Source organism: Sitophilus oryzae, unplaced genomic scaffold (genome assembly GCF_002938485.1).
Source record: "Sitophilus oryzae breed Bouriz unplaced genomic scaffold, Soryzae_2.0 scaffold_1396_pilon_pilon, whole genome shotgun sequence".
Taxonomy (NCBI): Eukaryota; Metazoa; Arthropoda; class Insecta; order Coleoptera; family Curculionidae; genus Sitophilus; species Sitophilus oryzae.
In genome coordinates this window covers 6,989,628-7,011,212 of record NW_022146055.1, presented here as the reverse complement: position 1 = coordinate 7,011,212, position 21,585 = coordinate 6,989,628, and the positions used below count along the sequence as shown (strand labels likewise).

The following is a 21,585-nucleotide window of genomic DNA, read 5'->3' as shown; positions in this document are numbered from 1 at the left end:
TGAAATGAAAAAGCTGTGAAAAAGTATAAACATTTATTTTTTTTCTCTCCTGTTGTGCCAAGTTGTGCTTCAGAAAAGAAGTAAAAACATGTATCACTAGAGGTCGCTAATATCAGTCAAATGATCGTTTCTGAATGGCCAAGACGAGTCGCTCTACTCGTGTAAAATGGCCGCCAAGGATCGATAATCGAGTGGTGTGTTTTCAATAATACTCTGCTTAAATTTCGGCCAATATAATCTCAAAAATGCTGAAAAATTTAATGTAGTTTGTGTGCTATCGTGTTTCCTGTATCATATTGTTTGTTAGTGCTGAGAGACTAGAACTGTACCGCTAAGTGTTTTTATTATGTAGCAATTGTTTTAGTGAAGGTAAGTTTTCAATTATAGCTAGAAAACATAAGGCGTTTGCCTTTTCAGGCCTTTGTTAAAGAATTTTTTTCGTTATTTGCTTTGGTAAAAATACATCCTTGTAATAATATTTAACCATCTACGAAGTGATAATTACTTTGATTGACATGTTTAATTAATCTGTGTATATTTCTGCGTGGTGGGGGCGCTAGCTAATTTGTCAAATTGTTTATGACCCTAATCACCGTTTCATTACCCTGTCGTTTTTTTCTTCATTTATATGCTAAGAACTGTTTCCATTTAATTAAAGCATAATATAATTTCTTTTGTTACGGACGAATGAATGTTTATAGGGCAATAACGTGCATGTCATAGGTTTTTTTGTTAGTTCTTTTATTAGTTGTGATAATTGATCTTTGTGTTCATTATAGAAAAAACTTACTGTATTATGAACTTAGGTACATAATTTCTATGTGTATTCTGTAGTTTTTTAATTACTTGCATTATGAAAACAATATGTTTAATTCAATTTGTGTAATGGTTAGGTGCTTAAGTTTTATGGGTATTTGCTTAATATTTTCATTGAATACAAATCAAGGTACCTACTTTTAACATGACAATAGAAAAAATAAGATACTAATCGGGGGCCAATGTTTGTTTAAGAACGCTTAAACGCAGTTTTCGTATTGATTTGCGGTTTATAAAAGAAGCGATAAGTCGGTTTTATGGGATGTTAGTGGTCCTAGTAGGGGATTTCATTGTTTTACGGGGGGTTATTGATAACATCCTTCCAATTGTCGTGTCCGATGGAAACTATTACGCTCACGTAATAAATCAATTATGTTAAATGAATTAAATAGGAGCTACCCTATACTATCAATTGAAATTAAGTTTCTTATTAGAATATGAATTTATATGCTTTTATTACAAGTTTACTGATCAACCGTGCTTTGGAAGACGATAGAAAAACAATTCTTTAGGGATATAACATTATAGAATTGATTAATTCTCAAAGTCAAAGACCGGTTTGGTCATACTTCTTAGAGAAAATAAAAATCCTAAATAATTCTTGGTGGTGGTAGACTTCTTTGTTAAACTAAAATAGGTAGGTATACCACAAAACTAGGGATTGTGGTTTTTCTATTGTTATAATTTATTATAAGGGTCTAAGTAAGCGTACCTAATTGCACTTAGTATTGGATATTTTAACTTATCAAAATGTAGGTAGGTACAGTCGTAAAGTGCCGTATGATCGGAAAAAAACGGCGTCCAGTTGGCTGGGAAATGACGATCGATGCCATTTCCCATGTAAATTTACATATAAAATGACAGCGATCTTCATTTCATAGCCATCGCTGACGCCGTTTTTTTCTCGATCATACGGTACCTAACTGACAAATCAATGAGGATTTGTTGAATCTTCCGTAGGAAGCAAACAGGCTACCGCAGTTTTTAGGTATTTAGGTAGAGATTTAGACAGATACTTTCAAGCTATTCAGAATGAAATTCAAAAATACAATAACATACAGTATGATGGAAAAAAAAACCGGCATCAGCGATAGCTATGAAATGAAGATCGCTGTAATTTTATACGTGAAACTAGGTATATGGGAAATGTCATCGATGTTCGTTTCTAAGCCAACTTTTTTTTTCGATCATACTGTAGGTATTTTATCATTATTTTTCTTCTATTTAGGGTTTGACTTTGACAGTTAGAAGATTCTAACGAAAGTTCCCATATAAACTGATTATCTGTGATCAGAGCTACAAAAAGTCAGTTTTAAAAGGCTAAAGTCTTAGGTTTCCTGACTTAAAGCATTCCTAAAATCAAAATGATTTAAATCTTAAGTCAAATTCAACATAAAGTTCAAATGAGTTTTTGAAAAGACTTAAATCAATCCTAACGTTATTTAAGTCATTTTTATGACTTAAGTTAATATTTTTGACTTAAAAAATAATGATCTGCAAGTTAAGTCAGTAAAATGACTTAAATCAATATAATTACCCAGAAGTCAAGATAACCAGGATTTAATTTAAATACCTACCATTTTAAATGTTGTTAATTATCGATTTTCTTACTGTATCATGTTATTAATTTATTATAGGAACAGATGAGAATGAAACCACTTAAAACAAACGATTTATTTTCAGAATAACTAATATAATCAACAATAAAAAAAATAAACATAAAAGCACAAAGAACACAACTTATATTAATTTAAATTTTGTGGTACTTTATACAGGATGACCCATTTTCACGTGTTTTACAGGGTTTCTCGTTTATAAGCAGAAGTACAAATAAGTATGCGGTTTTCACATTGCTAAGTACTTTTTTATGAAACTAAAAATTACACACATATTTATCCTACAACAGAATAAATACAGGGCGAAATTGAAATTGTTGCATTTTTCGACTCCCCTTATATCTCGGACATAATTTATCGAAAAGATGAAAATCGATCTCCATAGAGATTTACAAATAAAATTCAGTGGCGCAACTAAAATCAAGATACGAAGATGGTCGAAAAAAGCTTAGATTAAGGAAAAAAGCAACATTCTAATATTCGTCTTGTATTATTTCAAGAACTAAGAAGACTAGGTGTGTGAAAAAGAAATGCTGCTGTTGAAAATTTTTGCAAAACTTAATTATTTTTGATGACTTAAGTCTTTTTAATGACTCCAGTCTTTCCTAAAAAGACAAATCTTTTTCCGAGTCTTTTCTGTTTCGGAATAAAGATTTAAATCACAAATCATGTTGAAAATGGCTTAAATTTTAAGTCTTAACTCGGCTTTCGAAAAATGACTTAAGTCATTAAAATGATTTAAATAAAAAGAAAGACTTGGGTTTTCTGTGAGCTTGCAGCTCTGTTTGTGATCATATGAGACATACTTGATCATGAAACTTTTTGATCATATTATCGTATTTAATATTAACAAAGAAAATATTGATAATATGTAATCTATACTAATAGTATAAAATCCTTAAGTGACTGACATACTGATTAATCACGATCCTGCTCAAACTACTCAACGTAAGAAGCTCAATTTTCGCATACAGGTTGATTCTAGGGTGTAGAGGTTCGATAAGAAGGGATTTTTCGAAATTCTAGTTCCAAGAGGGTGAAACCACCCCTCAAATATTACAATATTTTTTATTTAAAAAACGGTCAAGTTTCCGAAAAAAACGCTTAAACACGTATATTTTATTTTGTTTTTTTACATATTTTAAGATTTTTTAAAAATGTATACAGGGTGTTTCGAAAAATCTAATCATTGATTAATCACTATCCTGCTTAAAGCTCTTGACGTAAAAAGCCGATTTTTGGAAAACAGATTGACTTTAGGGTGTAGAAGTTGATAAGAAGGGATTTTTCGAAACTCGAATTCTAAGGGAGTGAAATCTCTCTCTATCCCTCAAATATTAAAATATTTTTTATTTAAAAACCGGTGAGTTTTCCGGAAAAACTCTTAAACACGTATATTTTATTTTGTTGTTTTACATATTTTAAGATTTTTTATAAATTTATACAGGGTGTTTCATAACATATGACCATTGAGTAATCACGAACTGTTAAAAAGTGATTTTTGACAAACGGATTGACTGTGGGATGCAGTGGTTCGATAAGGAGGGGTTTCTCGAATCTCAAATTCCAAGAGGGTGAAAACGCCCCTCAAATATTACAATATTTGTTATTTAAAAAACGGTTAGTCTTTCGGGAAAACGCTTGGACAAGCATAATTTATTTGGTTTTTTTACATATTTTGAATTTTTTTAAAAATTCATATAGGTGTTCCAAAAAGTTGGGTAATTTCTTAACCACGATTCTGCTTAAACTGCTTGACGTAAAAAGCTTATTTTTGGCTAACGGATTTTTCGAAAGTCAAATTCCAAAGAGATGAAACTACCCCTCAAATATTACAAAGTTATATAATAATATCGCCATATTGTTTTTTCTCATGCTGACATAAATGTGAGAAAATTTTATCCAGTTTGTATGTTAATGGAAATTCTTGCTTTGCTTTATCATGACCATTACAAATGATTAATTCGACGCGAACGAAGTCGCCGGTACACGCTAGTTAGATACATAATTGAAATGGAAACAAAAATTTAGCTTTTAAATGTAATTTCCAAGTCTATGCTTTGGAAAAATTACTAATGTTCAATATTGACTCAACAAATTAACTGGCATCAAATAAAAGATACATTGTATAAACAGAGATGTTTAATCTATTTAACTACATTATATTTCGTATACAAGCGTTAAAATTTGATTTTCACTTGATATTTCACTGTTTTTATCGTTAAAATCCCCTTGTAAATCTAGTGTACAGTAACTTATTTAAGCTACATCCATATGCAAACATTCTTAAGCTATTAAGTAGGCTCTATCATTTAAAAAGGCTTTACGAAATACCTTAAATTTATTTTTATTACATGATTTTTGTAATTGCCAGGGTTTAAGATAACCGACGGTTTATGATGTTTATTTATCTATGTATTTAATATTTATTTATGTAGGCACTTATTATTATTATTGTATTAGAAACTATTTTGTTATAGTGTCTACTAGAAGTACAGGTACTTATATAGTGATATTTTAGGTATAGTTTATTTAACAAAAGAATATACATATAACCAGGGGCGGATACAGGAATTTATTTTAGGGGGGCCCAAATGAAAAGTAATGTAGAATATGGCGCAATTCAGGGCGCCATTTTAAACCATACATCATTAGTAGAGACATTAGGGGCGGCCCGGGCCCCATGGCTCCCCCTCTGTATCCGCCACTGCATATAACATTACATACTGACGTTAAGAACCTGTCATTTTAAACTCTCCGATACCCAGAAATTACTTACTTACTAAACATTTTTACAAGTAGGTAGGTTTTCTTTTCCGTAGTGGATGTGTATTATTACTTCATTTTTAGTACCGTACTTTGTTAGGTCACTACATACCTTTTTCTCTTGAAAAAACATTTAGTACCAGTGGTGTACGACACGATCCATTAAGTAATTTAAATTTGCATTTTTTAATAAAACGAGGATTTAGGTCCGCCATAGAATACATTTCTATTCACACCCAAGCGGGATTATAGTCTGTCTATCTCTCATGTGTTATATCTCATTTTGATTCAAAAGTAGATCGTTTTTATATCATTTTCCATTTCTGGAGTAGTCAGGTACTCGAGTAGTAGGTAAAAGACATTTAAAATCAGCGATCTTCATTTCATAGCCATCGCTGGATCGCCGAGGCCGTTTTTTTTTTTCGATCATATTGTATGTATAACCATTTGCTATTATTACTATAAAACAATTACATATTTGCTGCTATTATTATCACACCGCTGACTATTATAAATTTCGATAAAAATTAAGATACACGGCCTGATCAAATAGACTAGACTGGACCAACAAAGGATTAAAAATAGATGGAGAATATCTTAACCATCTACGATTCGCTGATGACATAGTCCTAATTGTCAATAGTCCTGAAGAACTACAAACACCGAGACAAACACAAATTAACGAACTAAATACAGCTAGCAAAAAAGTAGGTCTCAAAATGAATGTAGCAAAAACTAAAGTAATGTACAACGAACTAGTAGACAGAAAAGACTAGAGTTGGGATTTTGACCGTCAAAATCTTTTGTGGTCAATTGTCCAGTCAATTGACTGGTCAATTGACAAAGCACCAGTCAAATTCTTTCGTGATTCTAAAAGAATAAAAGCAGGAGAAATTAGATTTATACGTATATTAGTGATTAAAAAACAGTAAACAAAAACTAAAGAATACAACAAAACGAAACATTACATTAAATGATAATTAAATTTAAAACTTTTATATAAAATTTAATATTAATTTAAATGTAAAGCGTGGTCCACACGCGGCAACTTATCGTACGATTTGTTTGCATTACATTAAATGATACAAAAAGGACAGTAACCGAACAAGACTAAAAATTTTTAAACAAATATAAAGCCATTCTGAGGTAGCGAAAAAAAATGCATAATAGCAATAAAAAAATACTAATGAGTGGTGGTAGCACAGGCTAATCTAGATAACGGAATCTCATCTTCATCTCAGTCATCATTGAACTCATTGAGTCAACATTAAAACAGCAACTAACAATTCTTTCGCGTCGCGAGTGTTTTAGGCAAGTCAGTACCTGTTATTCGGTTTACGACAATTAAAAGATTTTGACCTGACCTGGTCAAAATCTTTCCGGTCAAAATCTGTCAAAATCTCGGTCAATTGACCGCGGTCAATTGACCAAGCACAACTCTAGAAAAGACATTCTAATAAATAACACAAAACTGGAAATAGTAGAAGAATATATGTATACCGGGTGCGTCTCAAAAGTGGCTCACCCCTATAACTTTTTTATTTTTTCAGATAAAAAACGAGATTTGGTATTTCAGTATATGACATAAATTAGGATTGATTGACGTATTCAGTTGTTTTTGGTCACTTCCTGTTTCACCGGAAATGAGTACAACTTTTGATTTTTAAATGGCACCCTCGGTATTTATTTGCTTTATTCGATAGAAAATAACATTCTGAATAGAATGACATATCATATGTTAATTTTTGACATTCTCGCTTAATAAAAAATCGTATTTTAAAATTAAATCTAGGGTGCCATGGCTATATTAAAAACAGTAATTCTTAATCAATTTTTGATTAAGTTTGATTTGATCGTCTAATATTTTTAGTGTCTTGGTTCTGGTCAGTTAGAAAATGCTGAAATCGTATTTTTGATCATATCTCAATTTTTTAAAATGGAACGAGGGTGGCTCGTTACCATATTTGGTGCATTGCATTTTTTTACGAATAATTTGATACCATACCCTTGGTATTTCGAGTCAAATTTTCGTTACGAACCGCAAGTTATAATTTCATAACTGAAAAAAATAAAAAAGTTATAGGGGTGAGCCACTTTTGAGACGCACCTGGTACTAATACACAGGACAACTAATACACAGCTCAGGATCTCTGCTACCAGAAAACAACAGAAGAATAATTATGGAGTACTTATGGGAGAAATTCAATCTAGAATGCAGGAATGCAACTATCAGAGTCAAATCTCACAAATTACAGCATGGTATTCACGAGGTAATTAAGAGACCTAGAAGAAAACCGAACCTCAGATGGGACCATGATATTAGGAAATTAGTAGAATTAGAAGAAATTAGGCAAGACAACAATGGTCCTAACTACAAAGAGGAAATAGTTAAATAAACTGAAAATGATGATGATGATTTTACAGTTGTGTTCATCTGCATTAACAAAACTCATATTTGTTAATGAATAGAATAAAATTGAGACTGCTTTAATTTGGAAGCACGTCATCGTGTCCACGTAACTGACGTTCATTTTTAATAAACGTACTTGTGCTAACTGTCAAGTGCGTGCGTGCTGTTCCGGACGCCAGCTTCATAAACCATTGTAGATTATAAAGTCCTATTCATGTTTCACTTTCAATGCGCCCCCTAAAAGAGGGGCGTTTTTATACGAGGGGTGCGTTTAATAGGATACCGCATCGCAAAAACGCTAACACTCGGTGACGAAATTGAGATTATGAAGCGAAAAGTCGTGTTATTTTTTATTGTCCCTATTCCTCTGGTATCATTGGGTAACTATATTATTTAATAAAGGGTGTGTTTGTAAAGTAATGGTCTTGGCTATTATTTGGACAATCATGGGAATCATAGTTTTCGATCTGTCTTATGATAACTTTGTTTTAATCTGATGTATATTATTTATGGTATTATATTGAAACAAATAAATATTTTTTTATATATAATTATTGTATTTCCAACACATCTTTACGCCTATAAAAACCTAAATCGAGTATTATCAGTATTAGCTAAAAGTAGCCCCACATTTACAGTTTTTCCTCAAGGCAAAAATACAGAAATTATACATTATAATTATACTTCGTAACTCATATATACAGGGTAGTCCGAACTGTATTCCGGAAACTCGGCAACATATTCTGCAGATAAAAATAAGTAAAAACGTTCGTGTAATTGTATATCCTAAAATGCTTAGTTTTGGAGATACAGGGTGTAGAAGTTGAAAAAAAAACAAAAATCGCTAACAAAAAAGTTTTCTTTTGTTAGCGAAATAGTATAAGCAGTTTAATGCCGATTAAAAGTTGTCTCTTGATATCCTGTCGATTTCGACCTCCTTCATGAGATAAATGTCATTTTATTAATTTGCCTTGATCCCCCAGTCTATAACAGCAACATTTAAAAAAATTATATCATTAACTTGTGAATGTTTTAAATAAGTACTCGTTGATTCCTCATCAAAAAATATGAAAAAAAATCCTATAATAATGGGTATGAAAATGCATAGTTTTAGAGTTACAGGATGTTAAAACTTTTTAAAATGAGGTTTTTTGTAATTATCTGAAATACCATTATTTTCTTTATTTGAAATTGCTGTAGGTTGGTACTAATAGTAATAATAAGTGATAATAATTATATTTAATAATAAATTACGTAAAATATATAATTTATTATTTTTATTTTTATTTTAATTTTATTAATTGTGATTAATAAAATAGCTTTTATTTTATTAAGGAGGCCGAATTCGACAAAATATCAAGAGATAACTTTTAATTGGAATTAACACACTACACCACACCCTACACGATTTTGATATCTTCGCACGTTCCTAGTAAATTTATCGACGCTCTTTTACCATTAAAATATGTAGCACTTATAATAACTATTACCTTCAAAAGTTCATTCGAATTACTAAAAATACTTGAAAGAAAATTATAATAAATCGAACGATTATTAAGACTTTACCACCCTTTAGCTACTAAACAAAGTAGAATAGGACCTATGTTGGTATAAAAAATAAATCTTATTTTTATATTAGGAATCTCCCCACAAGAGATGGCACATGTCATTTTTATTTCAATTTTTTCGTACCTGTATAAAACTACTAAGTAAAAAAATATAACTTACGACGTTTTTTAAAAAAAGTTTTTTTTAAAGGTCTCTTGGTAAAGATCGCTACGTTGTCGAGATATTTGGAGTCGAAATTATCAATACCTGTCATTGGCATAAATTAAACATGTTGACTAAATAGTTATTAGACTGAAATCATCAATTTTAAATGTTTTTGTGTCAAAAGTTCAACAGAAACTGTTTTACCATCATTTTTTCGAAGAAAAATTTATGATTGATTTAAAAATATAAAAAGTTCCTAAATTTTTCATTTCAGTCAAATAACTATCTACTCAACATGTTTATTTTTTGTCAGTAATGACATGTATTGACTATTTCTTTTCTAAATATCTTGAGAACGGTTGCTCCTAGCGATTTTTACCAAGAGACATTTTTTACGTAGAAAATCACGGAAATGTATATTTTTTCACTCAGTAATTTTATACAGGTACGGACGAAAAGTTATTACTCTTAAAAACAGTTAAAACACATGTAGGTAGCGCCCCCTAGAAATAGGAGTCATATTGACACCCGTGTACTTGTGAATCACTGATGACACACATCACAAATACATGCGAGAGGTAGCCGACGCTCTATATCGTCCTATTGCTGCTAAAAGTCACTCACATTTTACAGAATAACCAAATTATTCAGAAATTCAATCACTTAACTATATTTTGAAGCCGAGAATCGATTGAAAAAGCCATTAACTACGATTTCTGGCTATTTATACTGTATTTTAATACCGAATAGTTACTAACAACAACTTTATGCAATGCAATTCATCTTTAGACGCGTTTTTCTCGGAAGTAATAAAAAGTAAGTTAGTGACTTTTGGCAGCAATGGGACGATATAGAGTATGACACTGTAAGAAGACACCCGTATTTACATCAAAATCTCATGTCAAAAAACGCACAGACAACAATTTTCATCCAAATATTGACGTCACTTCAGAAATTATTTGGAAAAATAATTGAAATAAAAATAAAACTTCTGTATCTCTGAAACTAAGTATTTTAGAACACATATTTATACGAACTTTTTTACTAATAATTATCTGCAGAATATGCTGCCGATGTTTCCGGAATACAGTTAGGACCACCCTGTATAATATTTTCTATGGTATTATATTGAAACAAATTAATATTTTCTTTATACGTATATTAATTGTATTTCTAACACGTCTTTACGCCTAAAAACCTAAATTGAGTATTATCAGTATTAGCTAAAGGTAGCCACACAGTTACAGTTTTTCCTCAAGGCAAAACTGCAGAACTTATACATAAGTTCGTAACTCGTGTATATGTTACGGTTAAGGTCCGATGTCCGGTTAATGTCGACATTACCCCCGGTTAATTTCGAGAATAACACACAACAAAACAACCAAAAACATAACCTAACTCAAACATTAACATGTTAATGTCGACATTAACCGGACATCGGACTTTAACCGTAACATATACATATAACAATAGTGTCTACTTACGATCGTAGTGATTTTTGTCTAAAAAAAGGACAGAAATTTATATTTATTCTCTTAATACCGTTATACAAATACGGACGAAAAGTTATTACCTCTCAAAACAGTTACATAAAACATGTAGGTGGCGCCCTCTTCAAGTAGAAGTCATACTAACGTCGTCAAAGTCGAATTTCTCCTGAAAAAAACATCCAGACGCCAATTTCCATTCAAATATCGACGTTAATTCAGAAATTATTTGAAAAAAAAAACCTAAGTAATATTCAATCTTCTACACCCTGTATCTGCGAAACGAAGTATTTTAGGACAAACATTCATACGAAGGTTCTTGAGTACAATTTGGACCGCCCTGTATATGTATAAACATACTCTTGATTCTACTCCACCGTGCAACATTAACCTACTACAGTTTGACCGATAAAATTGGCGCATCGTATATAATTTTGAACGTGCTCAACTAGGTGCAACCCTAAAGGGGGCGTTTCGAGGGCGGGCGCAGACCGCAGAACGAAAACGCAATGCCGCTAAAGACCCCCGCACACTTTAGTTAAAACGGGTCGGGTAGAAGTACGGACATGCGGGATATGCAACTTCCGTACACTGTCTCATTTTGTTCAGTTCATTTTATCCACTCCCTAGCTAAGAACTCAGGGTTCAGAACCGGGTAATCCCTGTACCAAAAGTACCGGTCTTTTGAGACATCAAAGAACCGGTACGTTCGAGACTCGGTCTCGGTAATAATAAGTTCATGTTTACTTTCTCATGACTTAATAATTTGATATTATTTTCATTTGAAACTCAATTTTTTATCGGTTTGATAACTTTGATACTTTCTAGCGGTCGAAATCAAACTTCTAAATAAGTAATGATGCTATTTCTTATTGTTCTTCTTATTTTTTTTTGAAGTTCCTGTAATATTTATTATGTTATGTTTTAATAGATATTTGCATTTTTAATTCAATATTTTAGGGCTTTTGTCTCAAATCCAGTTAAGTTGGTTTATGTTGTTTGATGTGAAATTTACGTTACCTATACTTTTTTCTTTATTTGTGTTCATGACTGATTACTTAATAATTGATATTATTTTCATTAAAAATCTCAATTTTTTATCCATTTTACATTGAAAACCCATCTCTTGTTTTCTGATTGGTGAACTGCACCACCATTGAATAAAAATTAGTCAATACCGAAAGTACCGAAAAAATCAGAAATCCCGGTTCCTGATGCGCGGTACCGAAATTCTCGGTTCCGAAAAACAGCTCCGGTTCAGGAAAACCTACTAAGAACGATGGATTCGAGATTCGAGAAACAACTCGCTAGCAGTGACGGCGGTAACTGCGGTAAAAAATAAAATCTAGAAAAGGAATGGTAAAAATGGTACAATGCGCCGAAAAAAATATAAAGAAGTGCCCGAGCCACTGTTTTGCAAAAATTGTCCGGATTTGCCAGTTTATGTCCATACATTATCGGTTCGGAACAATCCCACTCGTTCGGCTAAAACCGTGTAAAATAACCGAAGTGTATGGGGACCTTAACTGTCGATTTATTAAATTCGGCCTATCAAGCGGAACATTTTGTGTTTCGGTATATGGGTAATTCCAATTTTATAAAAAGACAGTCGGAATTGCCTCACACGGCGCGGCAGCGGCGGTTGATTTCAATCACGTTTCGTTCAGAACCAGGCCCGTGAAATGAACCGTCAACAGGGAAATTAACGGTTTGTTTTATTTTTGTTTGAACCTCTAGTTAGGCCAATTAAAGCCTAGTTTTTATGCACGTGAATTTTGGATGTTTTCTGAGAAAAAATGACGCAATAGATTTTCCATTTATTTTTATTTTTTTATATACAGGGTGGTCCGAACTGTATTCCGGAAACTTTGCAGCATATTCTACAGATAAAAATAAGTAAAAAAGTTCGTATAAATGTACGTCCTAAAATGCTTAGTTTCGGAGATACAGAGTGTAGAAGTTTCATTTTTATTACAATTTTTTCCAAATAATTTTTGAAGTAACGTCAATATTTGGATGAAAATTGGTGCCTGGGAGTTTTTGGAGATGAAATATTTGATTTTGATGTCAATATGACTCATATTTGTAGGGAGCGCCACCTACATGTGGTTTAACTGTTTTAAAGGGTAATAACTTTTCGTCCATTGCCATAAATTAAACATGTTGACTAAATAGTTATTAGACTGAAATCATCAATTTTAAATGTTTTTGTGTTAAAAGTTCAACAGAAACTGTTTTACCATCTTTTCGAAGAAAAAATTATGATTGATTTAAAAATATAAAAAGTTCCTAAATTTTTCATTTCAGTCAAATAACTATCTATCTCTTAGAGTAAGACAAATCTATCTACTTAACATGTTTATTTTTTCAATAATGACATGTATTGGCTATTTCTTTTCTAAATTTCTTGAGGACGGTTGCTCCTAGCAATTTTTACCAAGAGCCATTTTTTACGTAGAAAATCACGGAAATGTATATACAGGGTGTCCCAGAAATGAGTGCAGATATTTTAACTGGTAGTATAGTTCAACCCCAGAAACACGCCTATGAGGTTTTTTTTGCGAAAAAAAAAATGTTGAAAATTTTATATTTTTTCTTGACATTTTCCGGAAAATGTTGAAAAACTTTTGAGTGCCACTGTTCACTCCCGGGAAATTCGTTTACCGGGCATAGAGAGTGTCGGAGAGAATGCAACGTTGCCACCTCCTACCATACCCACATTCTGCATGTTTATCTATAAATTCAATTATTTTAAGTTGCTACAGAAAAAAATACGAAAATTCATTTTATTCATATTAGTGTAGATTGCTCTACTAATTCTAGAGAAACGCGCAATATTTTAAATACTTTTACAGTGGAGTAAACTGAAAAAATAAATCTTAACAATTATAGCTTCTTTTTCGCCATATTAGGAAATATTTTCAATCGTTTCAATAAACAATTATAACCTTTAATGTTTAGTTAGAGCTTACCCTTTTAATGAAAGTGTTTTTTATCCAGCACACATATACTAAACACATACACACCAAATATCTATTAAACTGAACATCACAAACCTATCACATGCCTATCACTTTTAAAATATTATTTAAAATTTTTCACATGATAATAATCAAACACTAAACTCATAAATACAATAAAAAATGTTAAAAAAACTTGCTTTAATAACTACTCATATCCGGAGGCTGATGGTAGACAGTCCGGGGTTTTCTTCGACATTTCTTCAAAACCGACGCAACCCCGACAACGATTTCGAAAACACTGAAGGAATTACAAATTACAAATTTTTATTTAGAAATTTTTTACCTTAGCGTCCTCTACTGGACTGATGTATTACTATTATGGGTCAACGTTTTGGTGGTTGTATAAAGATAGATAAATCAATTTTCTAAATGTTTAATGTATGGAGTAGGGATATCCCAAAAATAAAATAAAAGTACAAGAAAGGGTATACCCAAGAAAGAATTAAGGTAAAATCAAAGAGTATTCTACGTTATCTAAAATATAAAAATATGGGAAGCCCCGACAAAAATCTGACACCTGATATCAAAGTGATAAACAAACATCGGCGCATGCGGCAGCGAGCACTTACACTTAATTTTTCAGTTCATTGCTAGATGGCCTTTTACTAGGGATGCACTGCAAACAAATATTCCAGCAAAACTAAAGTGTTTTTTCTTATTCTAAATTCTAACAAATAAATAAACCTGTAAAACTGTATAAATAAAATCGGTCTTCGATTTAAAAAAAAAGATCGATTATACCAAAAAATCGTTTGATAAAAATCACGTCGATTTGATAATAATCGATTCGAATCGTACATCCCTAGTATGGTGTGTAGTTTAAGGTTATGTTTAAGGTTAATCGTGGGTTATTAAACTCGCACAAAAACAAAACAGAAAACAACAAAAAACAATGCAAACAATGCCAAATAAACCTGTAAAAAAGTACTTTTATTATTCAAAATGAAATATCATATAATTCAGTTGGTATACGAATATTTTTTGATTTATTTATAATGTTTGGTGTCAAAAATATGTGAGAAATGAGGTAAACAGTTTAAATGTCTTAATAAATTCGTTTTTAATTTATTAACCTTTCAGGTATCTACCTAATGGTAGGAAGAAATTAATTATGTAATGGTAGGAAAAATAATTTCACTTTAATTATGTATTAGAAAATCAGTAATCTTAAATTAGGAGCATCAATGGAGAAGAAGGCAATTGTAATCACAATACAATAACAGATCTACAAATACCAAGCAATACATTAAATCAAAAATCTCAGTAACACTGTTGTAATAATGTACTCCCTGTGGTCTTATTAAGTATAAAGTTTTGTTTTACATGAAAATAATTATCCCATTTAATTATTCATTAAATTTTAGTGTCAGCTTATTGATAGCTCGATTACCAGTCAAATAGTTTCGATGTTTTCTATACTATGAAGAAAATTTGATCTGATTAGATTAATTCAGATGTAAATTTATGTTATACGGTAAGATATTTTTAAACAAACCAAGAAAGTTCTCTTCAGACAAGTTCTGGTCTGAAATTGCAAATATTAATGAAAAAGTTATACATGTAGTTTTCTATTCATAAATGATATTATTGATTTTATTCTAGGTGAATGTATCGAGTCATATTATATTCTGCAGAATATATTGAGAAAAATGGTAAACTAACTAAAAGTGCTAACAAAATTTCTTAGGAAGTTATCGATATACCTAATTATTAGAAGCTGTAACAAATGTTCAAAGAGTCAGAGTATACTTTATTAGAAGTGTGTTAGATAGAATTATACACTTTAAAGAAAATATCTTTTATTATTGCAGGTAATGCATATTGTGTAATGCATATAATATGTGAAATCTATTATTACATACAAAGATTGAAAATTATTTAAACAGCTACCTGTATGTTGTCTCACAATCTCATTTAGTGAATGGGTTATTAAAAATTGAACATATTTACACACAGAATATTGTGGATATGGATATCTGGAAAGCATGTTATAACCATTTTTATTTTTAGGATTTATGAAATGATTACATAAATATACTAACAACAAATTGCAATGCATCTGTATATTAGAGACAAAGATGAAAGAGAGTAACAAGAATATATGTATTCAAAAGAAAAATATCAAGACCATTTGTAGTAATTAAAATTAAAGAATAAAATACATAAAATGTACCATATGATCGAAAAAAAAACGGCGTCCAGTTGGCTGGGAAATGACGATCAATGACATTTCCTATATAAATTTACATATAAAATGACAGCGACCTTCATTTCATAGCCATCGTTGACGCCGTTTTTTCTCGATCATACGGTAGTTTATGTGTGAACAAATTCTCATTTCATATAAAAATTGGAGCTCTATCTAGAGTATATTTGAATATAAATGTTTTTATGTATTGGAAGGGGGACTGTAGTTTTCAAATATAATAAAGAAAATAGACTAAAAAAACATTGTGTAAGTTCTTTTTTAAACTATTCTGTAAGTTACGTAAATGTGTTTCAAATAGGTTGCTTTTCACAATAAAGTCAATACACAGTAATTATGCTTTACTTTTTCAAAACACACTCTTGTTTTTTATTATCAGAGAGTTATTAATATTAGAAAATTTAGTTACATGAATATAATAGGAGCAAATATTATGTTTCAAGTTTCAAGTAATTAGAATATGATATGAGTCATAATAGCTTAAATATGATTGCTCATAAAATACCTAGTATATACACATTTAGATATATCTCTTTAAATATAAATTAGTATTGCCACCATGCGATTAATGGGAAATACAATATGGTCGTGAAAAAAAAAACGGCGTCAGCGATGGCTATGAAATAAAGATCGCTGTCAATCTATGTGTAAAATTTTATGGAGAATTTCACCGACCGTTATTTTCAAGCCATTCTGGACGCCGTTTTTTCCGACCATACGGTATTTCTAGGTATGGAATTATGTCTCTAATATGTAGTTAGGTAATTTTTTCCATTTGCCTATTGTTAATTATAACGTCGTCAAACTATAAAATTTGCTATATTTTTTAGTTAATTTTTTTTAGTAATATCAAAACATGTTTTGAATAGTTTAATTAGTAATAAAGCTACTAACATATTCAGTTATTCTTTTTTCTATAAAGCTTTTTTGATAAAAAAATGATATACCTGCTAAGACGTTAAATTGCCTGAGAAATTACGATCGATGCCATTTACCATCCACTTTTACACAATAAAATGCCATCGATCGTAATTTCAAAAGCAGAAAACTTGCCGCCGTTTTTTCCAATGAAATGGGCGGTGGGGAGAAAATTACAGATTCCTGTATTATATTAACGACTAACGACATTATTAATCGCATGTACACAAAGCATGTACACTATTAGAAATCGATCTAATTTCTAATATTATCGAGCTTTTAAAATTCGAGAAAGTGATCGGAGATTGTGTTTAAAGTGTTGTGAAATGTTCGTTAGTGCATATTTTTGTGTCGGTAATCGGTATCGGTATAGGCAAATCACGATGGAGTATAGAAATCCGGAGAAGGTGGATATGCTAAGAGCATAGGTACTTTCTGGCAGGGGAAAGCGCTGTAGAAGCTCGGAGACTTTATTCCGAAGAGTATCCGAATAGATAAATCCCTAATGCTCGAACCTTTGCAAGTATGGTTCAGCATTTGAGGGATTCAAGAGGAAAAGCAACGAAGAATTGCTGCAAAACGTTAAAAATTCCATGCTCAGAAGAAGGAGAGCATCTATTGGAAATGGAGGTCGTCATTTTGAACAATTATTATAATAGCATGCAGTCAAGAAGCGAAGGGTATACCGGGTGGTGCATCATCGTTGGAAATATAGGATATCCCATGCAAATTTTGAACTGTCGAGATATCGGATCCCCTTATGCAAATTTGTAATGTATCTTTAAAAACCATTTACGATTTAGCTCTAAAATTAATAGGGGAGCCAATATTTCCACAGTTGAAAATTTGCATAGTGTTGTTAAGTATTGTAGTGAAGTGATGTTATTAAGTGTAGTGTTATGTGCAATTTTAAGAGTGGTAAAATGGAAAAAAAAGAAAGCTCTGCAGTTGTATCTCTCTGCTATAGGGATATCTTGTTTATTTGGTAAGTTTTTTTTTCTTTTAGTTTATTTTGTGGAATGTGGAAAGTAGGGCTACTGGCGATCACCCACTTAAAAAAAGTAACGCACCTCTGCAGAACCTCTTGGATGGTGTGGGATTTTGCAAGTACTTTTTAAGTCTTTTTAGTCGATGTGGCAACAGCGGGCGGCGAACAAGCTGAGATCCGCGAGATCTCTCCCCCGCGCCGGGGGATCCGCGAGATTCCCCGGCGGCTCTCAAAATGTCGCAATTTTCGCCAAACCAAACCAAACCAAACTTTCAAAGTTAAATAACTCGGTTATTTTCAATCTATTTTAAAAATGGTAAAGAGAAAATATGTTTCTTTTGGCCAGATCTACCACCCCTTAAAATATCTGCACTCATTTCTGGGACACCCTGTATATATTTTTTCACTCAGTAGTTTTATATAGGTACGGACGAAAAGTTATTACTCTTAAAAACAGTTAAAATCCAAGTAGGTGGCGCCCTCTACAAGTAGGAGTCATATTTATATCAAAATCAAATTTCTCATGTCAAAAAACAAACTCCCAGACAGCAATTTTCATCTAAATATTGACGTTACTTCAGAAATTATTTGGAAAAAATAATTGAAATAAAAATAAAACTTCTACACCCTGTATCTCTGAAAGTAAGCATTTTAGGACACACATTTATACGAACTTTTTTACTAATTTTCATCTGCAGATTATGCTGCCGATGTTTCCGGAATACAGTTAGGACCACCCTGTATAATATTTTCTATGGTATTATATTGAAACAAATTAATATTTTCTTTATACATATAATAATTGTATTTCTAACACGTTACGCCTAAAAACCTAAGTTGAGTATTATCAGTATTCGCTAAAGGTAGCCACACAGTTACAGTTTTTCCTCAAGGCAAAACTGCAGAACTTATACATAAGCAACATAAGTTCGTAACTCGTGTATATAACAATAGTGTCTACTGACGATCGTAGTAATTTTTGCCTAAAAAGCCTAAAAAAGGACAGACATGTATATTTATTCTCTTAATATTGTAATACAAATACGGACGAAAAGTTATTACCTTTCAAAACAGTTACATAAAACTGTAGGTGACGCCGTCTACAAGTAGAAGTCATACTACCGTCGTCAAAGTCGAATTTCTCCTGAAAAAAACATCCAACATTACACCCAGAAACCAATTTCCATCTAAATATTGACGTTAATTCAGTTCAGTAATTACTTGAAAAAAAAACCTAAGTAGTATTCAATCTTCTACACCCTGTATCTCCGAATCGAAGTATTTTAGAACAAACATTCATACGAAGTTTCCTCAGTACAATTTGGACCGCCCTGTATAATATGTATAAACATACTCTTGATTCTACTCCACCGTGCAATATTAACCTACTACAGTTTGACCGATAAAATTGGCGCATCGTATAATATAATTTTGAACGTGCTCAACTAGGTGCAACCCTAAAGGGGGCGTTTCGAGGGCGGGCGCAGACTGCAGAACGAAAACGCAATGCCGCTAAAGGCCTCCATACACTTTAGTTAAAACGGCGCGGGTAGAAAGCACGGACATGCAACTTCCATACACTGTCTCATTTTGTTCAGTTCATTTTTTTCCACGCCACAGCTAAGAACTAGGGCTCAGAACCGGGAAATCCCGGTACCGAAAGTACTTTTGAGACATCAAAAAACCGGGACCCGAAATTATTAATTGCCGGTTCTTTTGGTACGTTCGGGACTCGGTAATAATTAAAAACATATTTTTTGTTACGCGCGAGTGACTTTTGATACTTTCTAGCGGTCGAAATCAAACTCTTCTAAATAAATAGTGATGCTATCTCTTACTGTTCTTACTTCTGAAGTTTCTATAATGTTTATTAGCAATTATTGAAGTTTAAATATGTTATATTTTATTATTTAGTATAATATTGCTGAATGTCTTACTTATATTTTTTTGTGTTATGTTTTTATAGGCATTTGCATCTTTAATTGAAAATGTTTTTCTAATTTAGTTAAGTTGGTTTCGAGGTTGCTTGATGTTGTTTAATGTAATTTTTAAGCTACCTATGTTTTCTTTTTTCTTTCGCTTGTTTTCATTATTTGTGTTCATGTTTACTTTCTCATGACTTAATAATTTGATATTATTTTCATTTGAAACTCAATTTTTTATCGGTTTTACTTTTGAGAACCATCCCTTGCTTGCTAATTGACGAATTCCACAATCGTTGAACAAAAATAAGGAAACTTAAAAAAACTGGAAACTCTAATTAATACTACCAGTTAGGATTCATATCTTTTTGGCCATCACAGAACCGGGCCTCGGTAACAATAATTAAAAAAATGTTTTGTTACGTCCTTTGATAACTTTGATACTTTCTAGCGGTCGAAATCAAACTTCTAAATAAGTAATGATGCTATTTCTTATTGTTCTTCTTATTTTTTTTGAAGTTCCTGTAATATTTATTATGTTATGTTTTAATAGATATTTGCATTTTTAATTCAATATTTTAGGGCTTTTGTCTCAAATCCAGTTAAGTTGGTTTATGTTGTTTGATGTGAAATTTACGTTACCTATACTTTTTTTCTTTATTTGTGTTTATGACTGATTATTTAATAATTGATATTATTTTCATTAAAAATCTCAATTTTTATCCATTTTACATTGAAAACCCATCTCTTGTTTTCTGATTGGTGAACTGCACCACCATTGAATAAAAATTAGTCAGTACCGAAAGTACCGAAAAGTCAGAAATCCCGGTTCCTGATGCGCGGTACCGAAATTCTCGGTTCCGAAAAACAGCTCCGGTTCAGGAAAACCTACTAAGAACGATGGATTCGAGATTCGAGAAACAACTCGCTAGTAGTGACGGCGGTAACTGCGGTAAAAAATAAAATCTAGAAAAGGAATGGTAAAAATGGTACAATGCGCCGAAAAAAATATAAAGAAGTGCCCGAGCCACTGTTTTGCAAAAAATTGTCCGGATTTGCCAGTTTATGTCCATACACTATCGGTTCGGAACAATCCCACTCGTTCGGCTAAAACCGTGTAAAATAACCGAAGTGTATGGGGACCTTAACTGTCGATTTATTAAATTCGGCCTATCAAGCGGAACATTCTGTGTTTCGGTATATGGGTAATTCAATTTTATAAAAAGACAGTCGGAATTGCCTCACACGGCGCGGCAGCGGCGGTTGATTTCAATCACGTTTCGTTCAGAACCAGGCCCGTGAAATGAACCGTCAACAGGGAAATTAACGGTTTGTTTTATTTTTGTTTGAACCTCTAGTTAGGCCAATTAAAGCCTAGTTTTTATGCACGTGAATTTTGGATGTTTTCTGAGAAAAATGACGCAATAGATTTTCCATTTATTTTTATTTTTTATATACAGGGTGGTCCGAACTGTATTCGGAAACTTTGCAGCATATTCTACAGATAAAAAAATAAGTAAAAAGTTCGTATAAATGTACGTCCTAAAATGCTTAGTTTCGGAGATACAGGGTGTAGAAGTTTCATTTTTATTACAATTTTTTCCAAATAATTTTTGAAGTAACGTCAATATTTGGATGAAAATTGGTGCCTGGGAGTTTTTTGAGATGAAACATTTGATTTTGATGTCAATATGACTCATATTTGTAGAGAGCGCCACCT

General features: G+C 31.9%; 1 protein-coding gene across 3 annotated transcripts in view; it reads left to right on the top strand.

Annotated features, from left to right (window-relative positions):
* Positions 1–137: 137 nt before the first annotated feature.
* LOC115875977 (arginine-glutamic acid dipeptide repeats protein) overlaps positions 138–21,585 on the top strand; it is a 71,506-nt gene continuing 50,058 nt past the window's right edge. For all 3 annotated transcript variants that reach the window (XM_030891606.1, XM_030891608.1, XM_030891602.1), the window contains exon 1: positions 138–369. The gene's annotated coding sequence lies outside the window, so the exon portion shown is untranslated. The remainder of the gene's footprint in view (positions 370–21,585) is intronic.